Below are 5,943 nucleotides of genomic sequence, written 5' to 3' on the forward strand. Positions count from 1 at the left end.
TCATACCAGTGATTATGTGAATTATATCTCACCGATATTTCTTTAAAAATAAATGAGTACTGCACTCATTTATTTTTAAGTTACAACATTCACAAGAAATATAACAATGAAACTGTCATTAGTGTTGTGACTATACTTAAAAAGCTAGGCAAAAAAAGTTTTAAAAAGAAGACTTCTGACACTAAAAAAGTTGCAAGTACAAAATTTCAGAATAAAGAACAGTACTTTTTAAAAATTTTCAAATAAATAATCAAAGGCATGTAAATTAAAATGTAAAACCTTTGTCTAATACCAAATTAGCAAATACCAAATTTGACATTTAAAAGAGATTTCCAAGCAGCTGCGGACCTAGCCAAGACAATGCAGACTTCACTGACTATTCTTGTGCCTATGCTCATTACCATGGGGCCCTGATGGCTTCAGCCTTGGCTTTGCCACTGATGGACGCTGGGGCAGTTGAAGCCAGAGGTTCCTGAAATCCAAGAGTGTCCCACAGCTCAAGAATTGCAGGAATCCCAGGAGCAGTGGGCTCGAGCTGCCCTTTGGGAGTGTTACCTCCGCAGCATGCTGGCCATGGAGCATCAACAGGTGAGCTTCACATTGTACGACTGTGTGCACATGGCTGTCAACTTCAGAGCCATCAATCTGGACATGGTCAGCTTCTATGTGTCACAGCTGAAGATTCCCATAGGTGAGCAGAGGTGCTGCTCTAATGTAGTGACATAATTTCATACACCTTCAAGCCATAAAGATTTGTGTTCACCTTTCGGTTTGGGTCTAAGCCACAGTATCCCAGGCCTCCCAATTTTCCTGAGCCAGGAAATCTGGGCCTCATGGAGTTATGGGCCCCCTTGGAATTCTGAGCCAAGCTCCAAGCAACTCTGGACTCCTGAGACCTCCTGGGTCTAGTCAGTAAAATTCTGCAACTCAAGGAATTCTAGGTCCCGTTGGAAGGAATGCTTTACCTCAAAGAACTCTGAACTCTCCAGACATATAGGCCTGATGCCATTTCCTAAAGTCTGGGGCTTGGGGGTGGGGTAATACAGGTGGGCAAATTACAGAGTGGGAAGTTATTTATTGAAGAGGTTGCAAAGTTCAGCCACCCTGAAGATACTCCCCAATGCTTCTCTCCTCCTAAAGAACCAACTTCTCCAGGAAAATAAAAGAGATTTCCACTCAATACTGGCAAGGATGAGATACATACGAGTATTCACACACTATAGAAACTGTATTAGTTGGTATGACATTTTCAGTTAACATCCTTTACCAAGCCATCTATTTCCAGGAATAAAACACACAGAGAAAAACACTGCAGTAATATTTTAACAATAAAAGTGTGTGTGTGTGTGGTGGCAGGGGGAGACCTTCCAGCTGCAACAATGGGAGGCAGGCTAAGCTTATTATGTTACACCTATAAAAATATTATTCAGCCATTGAAAATTAGTTTTTAAAGTTCTGACACACAGAAATGCTTGCCATAGCATTAGCTGAAGAAAGTATACAAAATGAATGTGGTATTACAACTATTCCTAAGATGCAGAAAATGTAACAAAATTTAACGATGGTGATGTCCTCGCTCTTAAAATGCCATATACTCCTTCATATTACTTTTCTAATAAAAAAACATTTTGTAACAAGTCCTAGTTTTTATAGGAAGAAAATTTCAAGCCATATATCTGAATATCTGTTACATCAAAAAAACAGAGTTATCTAAATATCCAACTACATTTCAAACAAATATATAATTCATGTTGATTCAACAAAAAAAGGCAAACATCCACATATAAAAAATCAGGCTCAAAATTTCAAACTAAAACTTTTTTAAAGTTTATTAACTTTTAATAAAAACAATCCCTAAGATTCTTTCTATCACTGACATTAAATACCCGACACTGTCAAGGGAAAGAAAGATACTCAAAAGGTTTGCAAGGAGTAGCATTAATATCCAGCACCTACAAAGCAAGTGCACCCTTCAGACTAAATAGTCATGTCACATAAAAAACTTGAGCACAATATTTACCTGCACAGAATTTAAGAACCCAAGCTACACATCTAAACCATGTTTAAAAAAGGAAAAGAATATAAGTTATCAACCATCTTTTAAATCTGACTCTCAGCAGAAAAGAGCTTTGCCCAGCAATCTGTACTGAATTACAAAGAGCACACATTGCCCCAAATGTTTGTAACCAAAAGAGTTCAAGCAAAACAGAAGTCCAAGGTAAGGATTAATCAAATATTTAGCTTATTAATTGTACATCATTGACTACCATCCCTGCTTTCCCTTTTCTTCATTCCTCATTTTGGATCTTAAAACTAAGTCATGAAAATGCACAAATAAAAATATGTTTAAAATTAACATTTATACAATTTACAGATTTACTAGGTATTTTACATATGTAATATGTATACTAAGTGCATTCATATACACAATTATCTCAAGCCCGCTGTGAGGCAGGGGTAGTCACTCATAGTGCACAGCATTCCTGTGTAAGTATCTCCACTCTACCACCTTCCCACACCCACAGGTTCTTAGGGAACTCTACCACAGCTCTTATTTATTTATTTATTTATTTATGAGATGGAGTCTTGCTCTGTCGCCCAGGCTGGAGTGCAGCAGCGGATCTCTGCTCAATACAAGCTCCGCCTCTCAGGTTCACGCCATTCTCCTGCCTCAACCTCTCAAGTAGCTGGGACTACAGGTGCCCGCCACCACGCCTGGCAAATTTTTTTGTAATTTTAGTAGAGACGGGGTTTCACTCTGTTAGCCAGGATGGTCTCCATCTCCTGAACTCGTGATCTGCCCGCCTCGGCCTCCCAAAGTGTTTTATTTTTATTTTTAATTTTTTTTAGAAATGGGGTCTCACTCTCTTGCCAAGGCTCATCTCGAACTCCTAGGCTCAAGCAATCCTCCTGCCTGGGCCTTCCAAAGTGCTGGAATTACATACATGAATGAGCCTGGCCTTCTTTTACTTTTTTGTAATCACAGTGCAATGTTTGGCTTAGAAAAGACTAGGTAAGGCTCGGAGTGACGGCTCATGCCTGTAATCCCAGCCAAGGTGGGCGGATCACTTGAAGTCAGGAGTTCAAGATCAGCGTGGCCAACATGGTGAAACCCTGTCTCTACTATAAATACAAAAATTAGCCTGTTGTGGTGGTGCATGCCAGCAGTCCCAGCTACTTGAGAGGCTGAGGCAGGAGAATGGCTTGAACCTAGTGGGGCGGAGGTTGCAGTGAGCCGAGATCATGCCATTGCTCTCTAGCCTGGGTAACAAAGCAAGACTCCATCCCCCTCCCCGAAAAAAAGGCTAGGTAAATATTTGTTGAGAAAAGGAAAGAGATTCGGCCGGGCGCGGTGGCTCACGCCTGTAATCCCAGCACTTTGGGAGGGCGAGGCGGGCGGATCACGAGGTCAGGAGAAGGAGACTATCCTGGCTAACACGGTGAAACCCCATCTGTACTAAAAATACAAAAAAAAAAAAAAATTAGCCGGCCGTAGTGGCACGTGCCTATAGTCCCAGATACCTGGGAGGCTGAGGCAGGAGAATGCCCTGAACCTGGGAGGCGGAGCTTGCATTAATCGGAGATCACGCCACTGCACTCCAGCCTGGGCGGCAGAGAGAGACTCCGTATCAAAAAAAAAAAAAAAGAAAGAAAAAAGAAAAGGAAAGTGAGATTCAAAGTGATCTGTCCAGGGTCATACAGCTTGTTTGTGATAGAAATTGAAGTTTTAAACTAGACTAAGTATGATATTCTTTTCAGTGTGACAGCTGCTGCACTGAGTATTATACACTAGATATAAAGTTAGTTTAAATACAGAAGGCTTATTTTCATGGTGTGACAAAAACATAAGTCAAAAACATGAATAAAATAAGTTCTTTTACAAAATTGCCAAAATAAACTGTAAATTCCAAATTTACACACAATAGTTAGCTACTGGTTTCAAGATTCTAATCAATTCTATCAGACTAATAAAGTTAGCACATAAATCCAAATAAAAACTCCTGACTGTTTACGTGGCACTTTAAATGTATGATACTATAGCATTTATTCAATTAAACATAATTAGTAGTGTGCATTTCCCTGGAAATTCCTTTGAGGGGAGAAGTAATCATTTTCATTTTCATTTCATCTTCTTGATCAGTAATTCTTAGCACTTACACTGCTGATGTACATAAAGTTAATTACTAATCATTCAATTAAAATTTATCCTCTGAACCAGGACAAGCATGCTATGGAAGAGTTCATCCTTTATGTTATTGTTGTAATTATTTCCATCTGTAACACAATAAATAATTTATAGCCTTCTATCATCAAAAACTTGAGTTAGTTAAGAATGAACTACAAATCTTCACATTTGATTCTTTGATATGCACAATTAGCTTGTATTTATCATCTGCTTACTTAAAGAGTTCTGGGCAGTGCAAGAAACAGAAGCCCCAAAGTCTAAAACTTTCTTCCTTCTAAATATCAGCCTATTTGTTTCAGCTGTTAGTAAATTTGGGGGACATCCTACTTAGTTTATCAGAATATATATAAATAATATCAATGAAAACGCTGTAACACTTCTACGCATAGGCAGATAATTTTAATTTCTAAGCTAAATTTTTCCAGAGCTTTTTATCTCCATTACTTTTTTCTATGGCAGTCCAAAATTACAATTTTACTAATGTTTCTACATTTTTAGGCATTGAAAAAACTATTCTATTCACATATCAATTAATTCTATATTACAGTTAAATATTGGGTTTTAAACACTTCAAAATTACTTCAGCTCTTTCTTTTCCACATTTCTTCCTAAAAATTCAGTCCAAAATCATTACGTGAGACTGAGAAAGGTAGGTGCCCATGCTGGAGAGAAAACCACAGTGGCCCGTAACAGGGTATTAGAGCCTGCAGAATGAGGAAATGTTTCTAATAGAGCATGAGAAGAATGGACTAGGATGAGCTGTGTGAGTTAAATAGGATGAGGGGGCATCCACATGAGAAGAATGGCCTGGCATGAGACATCACAGCACAAGAGAGATAAGCAGGGTCACTGCCTCCCCCTTAATTACACTAATCCCCCTGCAATTAACTAATCCATCACCTCCCTCAGGATCTTCCCTAATATTTTTCAGAGAAGAAAGGGAAGAACCTGAAGGAGGTGATGGATTAATTACAGGAGAATTGATCAAATAAGTACACATATGGAGGATAATGGTATCTCACCATCAGAAAGACAATACAAATATGGGAGGGATGAAAATTAGGACCCCTATAGTGATGGACTGAAATTGGAGATTGAAGTGTACACTTATATTTTTCAATATATATGTATATATATACACATACAAACACACAGACATATATATAAATGTGTGTGTCTGTGTGTGTATAACATACATTTGTTTGTTACTTTCTTATATTGATGCTATATCATGGCTATATAGGAGAATATCCTTAAGGAAGAGAAATATACTAAGGTATTTAGGGAGACAAAAGAGAAGCATCCATCTCAAATATCTTAGAAAAAAGTTATGTACTGTACTTGTAACTTTTGTTTAGAATTGTTTCAAAATTTAAAATTAACACATTATTTTCAGCACAGTAATCACTATAAATAATGATGCACACTTTTAATTATATAAAGTACTTCGTATCATAATTTTCAATATTTTAGGTAGATAACCTCTTTGAGATTCTAAATATGCAATCTGTCTCCAGAATATAAAGACATGATAAAAATCTCAATTATATTTCAGAAAGTTCGGCAAGTCATTGAACCCATTCAGCATCCCTCTTCCCTGCTAAAACTTTGATCCACAGACTTCAGAACCTTAGCCACTGCTTTAAATTCTCACTCCTATATAGTAAAATTGACCCAAAAAAACCCCGAGACCTAGATATAAATACATAACAATTATTACTTAAAATGTGGGTGGGTTTTTTTTTTTTTTTTCAAAA

The 5,943-nt window shown here is 37.7% G+C and overlaps 1 pseudogene; it reads left to right on the top strand.

Moving 5' to 3' along the window:
• The first annotated feature begins 360 nt into the window (after positions 1–360).
• LOC129060626 (gem-associated protein 7-like) lies at positions 361–749 on the top strand (annotated as a pseudogene).
• The last annotated feature ends 5,194 nt before the right edge of the window (positions 750–5,943 follow it).

Source organism: Pongo abelii, chromosome 6 (genome assembly GCF_028885655.2).
Source record: "Pongo abelii isolate AG06213 chromosome 6, NHGRI_mPonAbe1-v2.0_pri, whole genome shotgun sequence".
NCBI classification, from domain to species: Eukaryota; Metazoa; Chordata; class Mammalia; order Primates; family Hominidae; genus Pongo; species Pongo abelii.